General features: G+C 43.5%; 1 protein-coding gene across 1 annotated transcript in view; it reads right to left on the minus strand.

The window, feature by feature from the left end:
* The window catches only part of SDC2 (syndecan 2), a 116,029-nt gene that overhangs the window by 17,107 nt on the left and 83,552 nt on the right, over positions 1-15,370 (minus strand). The gene's annotated exons all lie outside the window — the stretch shown is intronic.

Raw genomic sequence — 15,370 nt, forward strand, 5'->3', positions numbered from 1 at the left:
AGAGGGATCATTCACTAAGTCGACCAGTTCCACAGCTTCTTAGCTCTTCGGTAAGAATTTTACTATTACAATTCAACCTAATCCTACCAAGAGATCAAGTCGCATGAATTGGAGGCCGAGTAGATGTATAATTTTTTTCTTAAATGGTTTCAGTAAATTGATATTTTACCACCAGTATCTCATGAGAGCCCAGAAACAAATACAGCAATCTGTCAGCTTCTAAACAACATCTGTGTTTGGAAAAAGGCAACACTCATTATTGTCCTATTTTTAAAAATCAAATGGAATGTTGCTTCCTAATAGGAATGACAAAAAATGTTTCCCTCACTACAGAGGCTTTCATTAGATTCCCTTCAAAGCCTTCTGCTCCAGCTGTCACTGGGACTGCAACCTTCCTGGGAGGGTGCTGGCCGCGCCCCATCACAGCACGTCTTCCCTCAGGTTTCGGCCGCTGGCTGGAGAGGCCGAAGTGTCCTCAACCCGAGTCCGTGTTCTCCAGGCGTCAGGGACAACTGACGGGAAGGTATGGGCGCCCACTCTGGGTGAGCCGCCACATCGGCACATTCTGAGAACTGAGACTTTAATCAGGGACTGGTTTCCCAGTGGCCTGGCCCGCAGGCACTGAGTGACCACCCTGTGCCAAGAGTGTGCTGGAGTTTCCTACTAGAACAGTCAGAGCTTAACTCTGCCCTCTGAGGCCATTCTGCGTGACACGGGTCTCCAAGGCTCTGCCCAGTCCAGGCCTCGGGTGTTTTCCCAAGCTTGTGAACCGACCGTATCAGGAGCCCTGGTTTCCACAGCCCCACCATCAGCGTCACTGAGCCACAGTATGCAGTCAGCTCCTTTGAGCGCGAGGACTGCACCTCCTACGTCTTCAGTCCACCCCAACTCCCCACAATCGTGTATCTGGCGTATAGTACATGCTCAGTAAACACTGCTTGGGCTGTTTCGTTTGTTGTCCTGCTTGTATTAAACTTTGTCCTGTGAACCTCATCTGCAGGACCCTGTCGCTCTTTCTCTCAACTCCTGTCTACAAAACAGGCTCTGACTTCTTCAGTCCTTCCAGGTCCCCTCGTTCCAAACTACTATTTTGCATTTTGTAGCCTATGAACAGTTCAAGACAAACTCTCAGTGTTATTTATTTTTTTAATATATACATTTTAAAATTTTATTTATTTAATTTTTTGGGCTGTGTTGGGTCTTCGTTGCTGCGCGCGGGCTTTCTCTAGTTGCGGCGAGCGGGCTTCTCATTGCGGTGGCTTCTCTTGCTGCGGAGCATGGGCTATAGGCACGCGGGCTTCAGCAGTTGTGGCATGCAGGCTCAGTAGTTGTGGCTCATGGGCTCTAGAGGACAGGCTCAGTAGTTGCGGCTCACAGGTTTAGTTGCTCCGCGGCATGTGGGATCTTCCCGGACCAGGGCCTGAACCCGTGTCCCCTGCATTGTCAGGCGGATTCTCAACCACTGCGCCACCAGGGAAGCACTCAGTGTTATTTTAAATTGTTGCCCCTCAGCAGAGCACACTTGGAGAAGGCAGGGCCTCAATGCCCTGTGTGTGCTCCCTGGGCCTCTAAGACTGCATGGGGACTCAATAAATATTTGCCCATTGAGATTACCTAAAACAAATTGGCCTTTGACTCAGGCTTCAGAGATAACACATGTCACAAGACCCCTAAAGTTGAAATCTTTCCATCTGAAGCCTGGGAGATCACTGGCCCCAAACCTCCCACACACATGGCATGGCACCTGGCTTAAGTGACCTTGAGTCTTAAAAGCAGAAACCTGTTTGCCTTTTCTTAGCATTGAACGCCTTTTTCCTCCTGGCTCTGTTAAAGAAGTTTGAGGTGGCACCGGCCACACGAAGATATTTAATTCCTCCTTGTAAACTGAATTTCTATTCATTAGGTGACCCAGTTGTCAGATGGACACGTCTGTCACACTCACAGGCGGATGGGCCAAAAACGCCTCCCGGAGGATTCTGGCCACCGCACAGTTCAACCACACGGGGAGGCTTGACAAGCAACTCACTTCTCCAGGACAACCAGCTCCTTAGGAAGAAGCTTTCAGACCTGAATTACTGTAAAACTTGGGGTCAGGATGCATGTAGAGAAGCTGGCTTGCCCTCAGGCTCTGCGGAGCTCCAGGGTGGTCCTGTGGCTGACGGGATGTTTAATGTGCTCAAAGGCAGCTAAAAATATTTGTTCCTCCAGCATCCGGTGTGGTGCAAAGAATGATGACCTCACACTAAAAGTTAACTCCTGCTCTGATGTCAGGGGCAGCAAGCACCTAAGAGGAATTACCAATATCTGTCCTTCTATAGAGTCCAAGTTAAGCAGACTCCTTTTCACTCGGTAGCAGATAATGCTCAAAGAAACACCTCCACTATCTTTCCTTTTAAACAAAAACCACCTTCACACACATGATAATTCCTTCGGAGAAGCCTCCGCAGTCTGTGGAAAGGATTGCTGCAGTTAACATGCCGGGAGAGGAAAAGGAATTCTGCATTGACATTCCCTGGGGGCAAGATGTACATCTCTAGAAAGCCAAGAGAGGGGGTGACTCAAGGCTACTGCTTCTACACCAGCCAACTGCGATGTGCCTCACGAAGCAGAAAACCCCAGGACACACTGAACGCTCTCCCGTTCGATGAGACAGAGCCACTGGATGAAAGGAACCAGGAGGAAATGGGCAGAGGCACAGCCCAGGGTGCGGAGATGCAGCCTGACGGTAGGATTTCCTAATGCATTTGTTTCACTTGGGACCAGCCATCTCTACGAGGCAGCGCCAATACTGTTGGCTAACAGGGCTCCGAGTACAAGCTGGAAGAAAAACAAAGCTGGTCTTTCAGACCTCTCCCCCCTTGGCTGATGCAAGACATGCGTGCAGGAGAGCAAAGGGAAGTTGTAGAGAGCAACTGGGTACACGAGAAGGAACACTGACTGCGGGACAAAACGGAGGTTCGACCATGGAAACGGAGCTCTAAGTTGCCTTCATAGAGGAAGCAGCTCCTCCCAGAGGAGAAGGCCCACTGCCTGAGTGCTGGGTCCCCACATGTCTGGAAGGCAGGCAAGATAACACGTTTGTCTCCCAACTCCATCCCTTCTCTTCTAGCCTTCGAGCTGCAGCAACTTCATCATGCCAGGTCCAGACCATTACAGAGGCCTCCGTACTTAGCCACCGCTCAAGACGTTGTCTTTGAACCCACTGTCTGCTGAGGGACTATTCTTAAATATGATCGCATTGCTCCCCTGCTGACAAAAAACCCTTTAGTGGCTCCCTATCCCCTATAGGATGAAAGAAAAAATGCCTTTTCCTTGAAAGAATACCATATGACCTCACCTGCATTTCCAGTGTCGGTTGCTGCCACTTCCTCTGCCCAAACCCTGGGCTCCATGACCAAAAAAACTCCACTCAGAGATCTGGGGACACCAATTTCCTTTATACAAAACCCCTAAGAGGAAATACACTCCTCTAAGGACAGAAAATTGAGGAAAACGATGGTGATCTAGGCCTCACGTACATGAGAATGGTGAAAACTAATATTCTGACAAGACGGTTCGGCCCAAACATACATGGTATTTGTAATAAAAATGAACAGAGAAAATGCTGATCCAGTGCCTGGAAGACCACAAGTGCACTAATCTCGATTTTAGTAAGCAATATCACAAACCTGCCCACTTTCTCAGCAAAGAAAACCGTGGGATGGCAACTGAACAAATCTACTTGTTGGTTTTTTCTTGTGAGGTAAAGCTTACATCGAACAAATGTCATGTTTCAAACTGCCAGGGTGGAAATCTGTTATTTAGAAATTAGAGGTCTTCCTTGAAAGATACACTGCCTTATCTACTAGATGAATGTCCTCTAAATGCCTTAAACTAGGGCAACCGATAAACAGTGGTCAAGATAATTAAAGCTCAAAGCAGTAGGTGTTAAATTCACCTTACGGTGGAAACTTAGGTTGATAGCAAAGTCAGGAAGTAGAAAACCTAACTATTTATGGATACCACTCCCAGACCCAAGCTTCAGAAAATTATCCTTCGGACATAAAAATTAAATAGTCATGTGGCCTGCTATGACATTCTAAATCACATCTTAGATAACAAACACCTGGATGGTGTCTCAGTTTTAGGATAAAGGCACATCCAGTCCTGACTTAGACTCAAATGTATATTAACTTTTATGGTGATTACAAAGCACCAAACTGGCTGTAACTTTACCTTATTTTTCCAGAGGTGACTTAATAAACTATTTTATTACTAGCTAGCACACACTGTAAAAGAAATAATAGTTAACATTTTCTCCCACATAGTCTCACAGAGATGATACACTTGCCCTTAAGATGAACTTGCCAATTCTGGCTTAGGTAGAGCCCAAAGGAACATATAATCTTAGAGCTTGACTGGACACTACAGGTATCCAGATGACCCACTTATTTCAAAAGTGAAGACACAGAACACCACAGTGGCAAAGTCTCTTAAAATCACCCAGTCTAGTTGGTGGCCAAACTAGAGCCCCAAAACTTTTGCCTCCTAATTCTTACTATTGCACCGTAATGTCCTACGACATGAAGCTGTCAGAGCCAGTCAGTCTGGGGTTCAAAAGGATTAGCTGTAGCTAATGGTTAAGTGTTTATTATGTGCCACGCATTCTGTGCTAAGTGTTTTATAAGCACTGGCACGTTGAATCATCTCAACAATCTCCACTGCTGACCAAGGAACTGAGGCTTGTCCAAAGACAGACAGCTCAGAAGTGGAGAGCAGGGGTTCACGTCCAAATCTGGCCTTCAAAGTGTGTGGTCATTGAGAGTGCTGGCCATGCTGTGCCTCCTCCCAGCCCCCCTTGTGATTCACACACAATAAAGGTCCTGAGGAGAATTGTAATGAAGAGTCCTGTTGAACTCTGCTTGATCCAGGACTTTCAAACTTTGGCCATGGAAATTCTCCAACCCCCACCTCCCCGAAAATCTATTTAACATCTTTTAGAACTAGTATTCTTGGCATCACAGATGGGGAAAAAAATCTGTGTGAAGAGTTAGAATTCTAGCTTAACAATTTCTTCTCTGCCTAACTTCTTGCAAACTGCCCATGTGAAGGATGCCAACTGCCATTCATTCATTTTTAGTAATACCTTCATCTCTATCAGATGTCCCATCCAAACCAAAGATGTAATGGAAGGAAAGAAGCCTATGTTTATTGTTGGGAAAAGATACTGCTGTCCTTGAATATGTGAGGTGTGACTGCATTATATATTTCCAGGCAAATGCTATTGTATTTACCAAGCACTTGTTTACAGAAAACTACCTGGTACCTAACAATGTCCTAGGCATATTCTACTAACCTGTATATAACTCCCACAAAAGCTGAGGTCAAAGGTGAGGTCACACATGAAAGCAAATTCTTAAATCCTTACTTAAGAAATCCTTAAGAAAGATCTTTAGCTCAGACCTGTTTCAAACACCTAGACTAGTCCTTAATTACTAGTCCTTTTAGCTTTTTGCTAAAGTCTCTAACTTTAAGAAACACTTCAGCATACCTTCCATAAAGTGGGGATTTAGTTTAAATTATTTACTGGTGCATATTAGGAAAACAAATCCAATGCTGGAAAGAAAAAATCAGGTTTATGAAGGTAGAATCACATTTGGGTGTGAATGAGGCAAAAAGATGACTGGGCTGCTCATAAAAACGTCATATCAAAAAATAAATTCTAAAAAAGTCAAAGCGTCGGCAACTGTGGAAAATTTCAACTGTTCCATGAACCTTTTGAAACAAACCAAAGCACGACAGATGACAGAATTCCTACCGTATCTATTTACAATCCTGCAGGTCTGAACCACTCATTTGGAATTGACCAGTCATGGCGGATTTTCCTGCTGGATGCTGTAAACAGAGTGGGAATCTTATCTCACCACTTAGAATGTATGTTCCTTGAAGAGGTCCAGGAACCAGGAGCAGGTCTGATGTTTTCTGTATCCCCTACTGCTTTAGAGCCAGCATATGGTAAAGGTTCAAGAAAGAGTACGAGAGGTCACATTTTTCTGAAAGGCTAAACCCAAGCTTTAAGCCATTTGGTGAAAGGAAATAACCATGTATTTTAAATAAGTTAGCTGGTGACCTGACATCAAGGAAAACTCAATCGATGTACTCTTACTAGGTCTCTTTTTAAAAAGGGAGATCTGGGGGCTTCCCTGGTGGCGCAGTGGTTGAGAGTCCGCCTGCCGATGCAGGGGACACGGGGTTCGTGCCCCGGTCCGGGAGGATCCCACATGCCGAGGAGCGGCTGGGCCCGTGAGCCATGGCCGCTGAGCCTGCGCGTCCGGAGCCTGTGCTCCGCGATGGGAGAGGCCACACAGTGAGAGGCCCGTGTACCTAAAAACTAAAAAAAAAAAATTTAAAAAAAGGAGATCTGGAATTCAGCCTTTTACTGTGAGGAGAACTAACAGAAAGATAAGTATGACCTTAGAAGAATCCACCAACTCATTATGAATGCCTCCAATGAGCCGGGTACAGCACTAGTCTCTGGAGAACATTTAAATGGCTGAAAAGTGTTTTTAAAAGTAACACTCAGTTAGTGTACTTCACAGTAGAAATTTTCCTCTTTGTTTAAAAAGGAGAACTGAATGTGGTTCAAAGTACTTAGATTTTCTAGCCAACAAAGCTCAAATAAAATCCTTCTCTAATAAAACGCTCAGTCCAATGACCAGCATGTTAAAAAAAACAACAGCAAAATAATCTTGCCAAAGGATTACTTGACTCATCTCAATTTATATTTATGATTCAATAGAATCCATATCATTTTCACCGAACATGCCTCACTGTAGGTATATTGGTGCAGCTGGAGCTTCAAAGTTATTTTTCTCCCTACAACGTTTGTCTGTTGAGTCTACAGTAGGGTACCTGGCTCAGTAAGTGGTTTGTTGGGTAAATTTCAACCATCCGCTCAGATAGGAGGACCCAGAAAATCCTGTACGTTTATTTAACTGAATGATGCAACCCACCTCTGCCCCCAAGCATTACGACACACAGAACAGGCGGGATGCAGGTCCCCAGTCCCATTTCTCTTTAATCTAGACCTTGGTAACAATGAACAGCCCCGATTACACAGACTCGTTGAGGATATGCTCATCTACCAATAATCATACCACTGGCATATCACTCTACAAACCCCCATGTTCCAAAGCCCTTAGTTTCTGTAAGCCACCATTTCATGAAGAAAAGCCCTCAACTAAATAAACCAAGCAGAAAGAAATCTAAACCTTGCACCCAATTTCTTGACATACTTTACGCTTTGTCACCTAGAGAAACTACAGGGACGACTAATTAAATGCAAAATCTCTCACCTGGAGAGAGTTCTCACTTTATGTCCTTTCATAACTTTTGAATTTTGAAACATCTATACTACAAAATTCAATCAGTATGTTTTTTCTTTTTAAATCCTCTTCCTGAGATTGGTTTACTGCTAATAGTAAACAAAAACCAGTCTTCCTCTCCGGGAGCAAGGAAGTCAACCGGAAGGTAGGGGGTTAGGGGTAGGTAATGGGGGACAAAAGCAGAACACACCAACACTTCTTGCTTCTGTTTGTGGTAAAGCGTTCGGATTCTTGATCCAGAGAGAGAAGGGAAGCCACCGTTGTCTCGAATTAAATTTGTTGGCTACAAAAACAGGGCTCTATGAAGCAATGTATATTAAAGCAACGCCTGGGATGCAGAGTGGAATTATATTGAATATACATGACACACAAAAGGAAAATGTTCATGACTTACAGATGTGCTCCAAGTTGTGCTTTCTTCCTTTTTTGGAATATCAAACAGAGGGAAGTAAGAGGTTTGCAGCCATGTTATCATAAGCACTGCTGCCTCTCCCCCTCCCAAACCAGAATATTCCAGTTTTTATTTTGCCATCCGTATGACCACAGTTTAGACTAGGGTAAAAATAGCAGTCGTGTGGGCCTAACCTGAAAACTCCCAAGTGCTGGAGAGGGTCAGTATTAATATATTCTAACTGAAATAACGAGATTCTGTTTCCTGGTGGCGTTTGACAGGAGGCGGGGGGGCGGGAAAGAGATTTGGAATTTATTTCTCATTCAGAAGTGTTCTGTAAAAACTACCATAATGGAACAGACTCCAAAGCAAGCACAGGAAGCCAACAGGCTCTGGTTTAGATTTAATAATTCACTCAAAAGGCTTTTCATCTGCTACAATTTTAGGCCCCAAGGCACAACCACATATACTCTCCACCCTATACGGGAGCTGACAGAGTGCCACAGGACGCCTACGGGACAGAAAAATGGGAAAGACCAGTCCAAAGGGTACACCACGCCCTTCCAGGCTCCAGCTGATGCTGGAGAATGAACCTGCTCTTGGCAGTGAGCGGCGGTTGGTGGATGGAATTTCCAACTGAGCCTGTATTTCAGGTCTAAGCTAGCACTGAGTTTGAACCTTGATAGGAATATGGGAAGCTTTACTGTGGGCCTGTCAAGAGAAGCTTTATTTAAAAGATGCCAACTAAAAGAAATGGGCACAAGTCCTTTGGGAAGCACACTGGCAATGTGTTTTAAGAAGATATGAAATCTTTCTTACCATCTGACCAGGTATTTCTACTCTCAGGAATTATCCTAAGGAAATATTCTAAAAAGAAGGAGAGGTGGTATGGGAACATATGTGTATGTATAACTGATTCACTTTGTTATAAAGCAGAAACTAACACACCATTGTAAAGCAATTATACCCCAATAAAAATGCTAAAAAAAAAAAAAAAGGAGAGGTGGGGTGTTTACTACTGCATTAAAGCGAACTCACTGAGACAACCTAAATGCAACCCTAGAGGGGTAGCTATGTCAATTGTGTATGATACGTTAATTTCTCAACACAGCCATTAAAAATCATATACCACAGAACAATGAGTAAAAAGTTTAGACAACACAGTATATTTAAAAAGCATATATTGCTTTAATATTTTCTAATATTACAACTCTTAAAATTTCATATCATTTGGTTAAGCATTGAAAGGCGAGTGGAAAAATGAAGAGAGTTAATTGGTGAGGGTGGTGGCTTGTGAATGATTTCATTCCTAATTGATATTATTGTTATATTTTCCAACATATATATGCTGCTAAAGGCACAGAAAGCACAAGGTCAATGGAAAGGGCCAGTGACCAGCTTCCAAACATCAACAGTAACTTCTAACAGTTAATCCATTCAAACAGACAGGTACATACATATATAAAGAACCTAAAGAAAGCATCATGGAAGTACATGGGTGTATAAGTGACAAACACTAACAAAAAAAGTGAACACTTCAGAAAAGTGCCACAGAATCATACCACAGTGCTTGGGCCACTTCCGATCCAGTTTAACTGAAGCCATAAAGGCAAAAGGTATAGTAAAATGGATATTTAATCACAAGATTCTAGGTTCTAAAATGTCCTGGGTCTAATTACCCGTCTCATTAGCTACTCTTTGCTCTTGAGTTATTTAAAGCAAGGAAGACACTCCACATCAAGGTGAGGCTGCCGGTGCCCCAGTCAACAAGCTCCCTTCCAGCTTAGTCCCCACCTGCAGTGGCCACTACCTGACCTGGGAGCACTGTGCCCCCGACACACCTCCAGGGCTGATGTGCCAGTGAGCCCCCAAGATGTTTTACGTTGTTCCTGGTTTTCAGAGTCCATTCTGTTACACTGATCTCATCTGTCTGCAAAGGGAGCCTCTTGTTCTATCTCTCCTTCTGCTGATTCCAGAGAGCCTTGGATTGGCACAGTGACTACCTGATCTAGGAGACGTTTTCAATGAAGAAAATGACATGCGGCTACTTCCTTACGCTGGAAGACCGAGAATGTGTCAGCACTTATCTAAATAAAAGGAACAAAGCTACACAGAAAGGGATACATCCAAAGGGGATGAGAACACGGATTTCAAAAGTGGAGTCAAGGGCTTCCCTGATGGCACAGTGGCTGGGAGTCCGCCTGCCGACGCAGGGGACATGGGTTCGTGCCCCGGTCCGGGAGGATCCCACATGCTGCGGAGCGGCTGGGCCCGTGAGCCACGGCCGCTGAGCCTGCGCGTCCGGAGCCTGTGCTCCGCAACGGGAGAGGCCACCACAGTGAGAGGCCCGCGTACCGCAAAAAAAAAAAAAAAAAAGTGGAGTCAAGCTGTTCTGAACATGGGCTTTTATTAAATTTTTAATTTTATATTGGAGTATTGTTGATTAACAATGTTGTGTTAGCTTCAGGTGTACAGCGAAGTGATTCAGCTATACATATACATGTATCTATTCTTTTTCAAATTCTTTTCCCATGTATTATTAAAGAACATTGAGCAGAGCTCCCCGTGCTATACAGTAGGTGCTTGTTGTCTATTTTAAATATAGCAATGTGTACATGAACAGTGGGCTTTTAATACCTAGTGCCAAGTCATAGCGGCGGCTGCGCCGTATGCCGAAGGATTATTCACATTCTTGATTATCTACTGGAAAAACACTCTGCTTCTGCCCAAGGCAAATAGCCCCTGGCCCTGTATTTCTTCTTGTTATATAAAGGAACTGTTCTTGACCGAACTTTCCAACCAGTAAACAATGAAGGCCAAGCAGCTTTTAAAGAAATGATTTCCTTGATAGAGGAAGCGGGGGGAAAAAAGTTTAAAGGTATTAGAGTTCCATTATGAAATCCACTGTGGACCCTGCATGGAATTTCCCAAGAAACGAAGCCTGAGCTCCCAGACAAAAGCACCTGTTTCACAAGGACTGTTTACAGTCACGTGACCTGTGCCATCTCTCAAGCGAATGCATTTTAGAAAGCGCTCCTGTTGGTGTTCTCAAGTGTTGTTTATGAGTTATTTATCTGAAGATAACATTTACGGTCTTGCCATAGGAAGAGGAACGGAGATGTGTGGATAGTCATATTTTTTTTCCAAAAACAGTAAACACTTTATTGGCTGTTCAAATTAACAGGTGGGCAAAGCCTTCAAAAATCCAAAAGGTAACCTAATCCACCCCAGTGCTGCCTGTCTTTCTGATCTACCTCCATCAGAATCTATCTATGAAGACATTCTGACATTCTGCTGATGGAATCGTAACTCTTATTCTTAAAATACTAGGATGTCAAAGATGAAGGGAAAAACAGAGCCTGCAAGATGGTAAAATTACATACTCAGTTAAAAGATAATATTTAAGAAGCTCTTTAGAGAATATACTGAAAAGAGCCTGTCATTATTTTTTGCACCCAAATGAGGCCAATTCATGGTAATTCGCTAGTGATAATTAAAAGTCTCAGCTGGAACACACATTCATAAGTACCATTTCATAGGAGACACAGCACTTCGTTTTCTAAAAATATGGGAGATAAGGAAAAGCAAATAGTTACGAGTCAAAAACATATCAGATCATCGCAAGGAATTTTTTTTTTTCTCCAGGTGAATCCAGTAATAAAAGCAGCTTACTAGCTGATTCCATCAGTTCTGAAGCAAGCCATACCAAAAGCCTCTGAGGTGATTTAGCACCCAAGTGTGCTAAATTATTTTCTAAAAATTCCCATATTCCCCAGGATCTTTCCTTCTTCCCAAATTAATGGGCCACCCCATGCCTGCAAATGCCTTCTGCAAAGCAACCAATGGCAAGATCTATGTAAAAAGCCCCACCTTTCCGGATGACAGCCGCCTGGAGCTACTTGCTACATCTTCATTTCCTAGAGAGCACAGGGTCTTACTGAGAATTAAAGCCCCGGGAGCCCAGTCCACATTCATGGTCTCTCACTTGGGTCCTGTCACAGCCTTTTGAGATGGGACCGGTTTCGAATAGATGGAACTGCTCCGGGCACCCCGCTGCCACATAGCGCCTCTGCCCACAGAGTAGAGTTTATTATTTAATTGGTACAAGATCAGCAGGCAGCCTGAGAAGAACTCTCTCCTGGGGCTCAAGAGTAAGAGACCCAAGGAAGATGCGGCCACTCCTCACTGGCTTCCAGGCCACAGCTGAGGATGTGGAAGCTAGGGGGCTATCAGTTTCTATCCTTCCTAACTTGGACTGGACCTACCTGCCTTTGGCCAACGCTCTACAACAGAGATATATGGATACTTCCGTTTCTCTCTTCCAGCCGCTTACACACGGCTGGTAGAAAAACCACTTGCTTCTTGCCCCTCCTGCTTTGGAGGCTGAGGGATTCGGCTGACTGATGGCAGCTGCCAGGGTAACCTCTTCGGCATGCAAGCCAACAACCCCTCACCTAATAGCCTTTCCCCGCCTGGCCGCCCTGGCGCGCCCGGTGCGGCCACAAGCCCTTCATTCAAGTGGCCACACGGCAGCGCAGCCCCCGTGGAATCCCGCTTGGAACTGTTCCAGCTCATACCAACGAAGGAGGCTTCTAATACAGATTGTTCTTTTAAAATCCTTTACAAAAACAGCTGTAGTCAATCGTGCTGGGGGGGGGGCTCTGTAAAAAGCTGCCACTCGGAAAGCCCTAATATTGATTCTTTCCCCTTGCATGGCTTTTAAGAGAGCAATCCCATGGGAAGAAACCGTAATCAATTTCTTGAGACTATGCTAACATGAAACAGTGTCTAAATTAAAATATACTTTTTAAAATGAAAGGAAAACCATAGTAAATATAAGAAATCCATCCGTTACCCTGCCTTTTATTCAAGGGCCAACGTGTTTGTTTCCAAAGAAAAGTCAGTTGAACAAATGCAATAATTATTAAATACTGATTAAATCTCAGCAACTCTTCTAAGAGTTGTTTAGCAGGTGACCCTAGCCGAAAGATGAAAGGGAAATCTGTCTTCATTTGAGGTCTGGCATTTCCAATTCTTCATTTGCAAGATAATATACCATTTTCTCTGTGCCTATTCTTAGAGAAAACTATCAATTCTAAGCCTGTGTTTACAGACAGTCATGATTCCAAGTGGTCACATCCTGAATGGACGTCCAAATACCAGAATATTTTAAGTCTTTTCATAGGAATTCTGGTAGATATATTATTCTGTCAAATTTGCCTTTCCACATGTGGCCCTCTTAGAAACCCAAGCATGTCAAAAGGTGAAAAATCAATATTTAAAGCTACAATGGGCAAACAGAGCAATTTGGTGTTTTCAGTTGAAAGTTATATTAAAAACCCTCACCAACATCACCAGCCAATTTCTAGATTAAGCATTAAGGAAAAGCACAATTTCATATAATGTCTGTTATCTCTACTTCTATTTAGAAGAAAAAAACCTGAAGACTTTATTGAAATGCCATACATAAAATGCATACAGAATTCAAATCTAAGTAGACTGAAAAAACCCGTAACACTCTGTGTCAGCATGGCACTTACCACGTGAATGAAATTAGATCTGATCACATCCAAAGAGCTGGCAAAAAAGAAAAAAAACCAAGAAAACTTAACTGTCATTTGCTTTGCTCCCAAATAAGAGTAATCTCAATTTCAAGGGAATGAGCTACAATTTCTGATATCTGATATCACATTCCTGGCATCCAAGGACCATAGGCGTTTACTCAGGGGTGGGTATACAATTTGCAGATTTATTAGTTGAGAAGTTTAACTCCCTCTCCACACCCAACCCAACCCCTCAAATTAGAGAAGGCCCCTGCTTTTTCACCAAACTAAATAAGTAAGAACTCAGAGTTCTATAAAACTCTGTAACACTAGCTGATCAAGGGACTAAACCGTTGGCAAGCTAGGCCTCCTGGGGTTGTCACACAAGGAGGGTTTCACAGCTTCACTGGCCTGGGCAGCCTTTTTAATCCCCAGTAAGTTATTTTAAGCAACTTTTCTCCAGCAAACAAATCTCTGGCCTTCCTCTCTTCCATTGTAAAATTGTTACAGCTCAGAAACAGCTAAGCATTAAGGAGAAACCAGAATCGGCCTGGTCAACTCATTTCAATCCCCTCCTTCCATTTGAATGCTCTAGATCAGGGCTGTCCCATACAATTGTCTGTGATGATGACAATGTTTAAGACATGCCTTGTCCAAAATGGGAGGCACTAGTCACATATAGCTACCGAGCAATTGAAATGTGGCTGGTCCAACAGAGGCACTGAATTTTTTATTTTATTTACTTTTAATCAATTGAAATTGAAATAGCCACACGTGGCTAGTGGCTACTACAATGGACAGCACAGTGCTAGGGAGAATGTTTAAACTGTTGTTGGAAGCCTGGGCATATCAAAGCTGTCTGCAGCTGCTGGGCTAAGCCGCTGTGGGGTTAAATGCTCTCTCCTTAAACAATAACTGCATATTAGCAGAAATCAATGCCTAACACAGACTGCCTTTTCCATCACAACACTCCCTTTGCACTACACACCTGTCAGAAAAAGTAAGGATTCAATCTACCTAAGTCACTTAACAACTACTGATTTACCAAACACCTACTATGTGCCGGAATGTTCTATCATCTATTTAAAAATAACGACGACCTAGAGGGGTGGGATAGGGAGGGTGGGAGGGAGGCTCAAAAGGGAGGGGATATGGGGATATATGTATATGTACAGCTGATTCACTTTGTTATACAGCAGAAACTAACACACCACTGTAAAGCAATTATACTCCAATAAAGATGTATTTTAAAAAATAAATAAATAAAACAGTAAGCTTTGTGGATAAGCAAAGTGTGGTAGCACCGAACAGTGGAACAGTATTCAGCGGTAAGATAAAATGAGCTATCAAGCCAGTAAAAGACAAGGAGGAAACTTACATGCATATTACTAAGTGAAAGAAGCCAGTCTGAAAAGGCTACACGCCGTACGATTTCAACTACATGACATTCTGGAAGAGGCAACACGATAGAGACAGTAAAGCATCAGGTGTTCGGGGGAAGGAGGGACCGAGGAACAGATAGAAAGTGAGATTTTTAGGGCAGTGAAACTATCCTGTGTGAAGCTGTAATGGTAGATACATGACATTAAGCATTTGTCAAAACCAACAGAACGTACAACGCGAAGTGTGAACCTTAACGTACACCGTGGACTATAGCTAATGATAACGTACCAATATTGGTTCATTAATTGTAACCAATGTATGCAATAATAAGGGAAATGGGCAGGGGCCTGGGGGATATATAAAACTATATGCTATCTGTTCAATTATTCTGTAAATCTTAACATGTACTCCCCCAAAAGAAAGTCTATTAATTATCACGACGTCCAAGTCTCTGGTGAATTCCTAAGGCCTGCCCATGTACCTGTGCTGAGCTATGCTCCTTTCTAGAATAAAAACACACGTTTCTTGGCAAACCAGCACACACGAGATGGTTCCCGGGTACTAACAACATGTGTATGTGGCTGCCTCACACCAATGACAATTAGGTTCACGAAAGAAATGAGACCTTCCAGACTTCTAGGAGTGATAAGTGGCCCATTCACAGTGGTGATGGGTGTCCGCATTCATAC

Source organism: Neophocaena asiaeorientalis, unplaced genomic scaffold, assembly GCF_003031525.2.
Source record: "Neophocaena asiaeorientalis asiaeorientalis breed wild unplaced genomic scaffold, Neophocaena_asiaeorientalis_V1.1 scaffold29, whole genome shotgun sequence".
Lineage (NCBI taxonomy): Eukaryota > Metazoa > Chordata > Mammalia > Artiodactyla > Phocoenidae > Neophocaena > Neophocaena asiaeorientalis.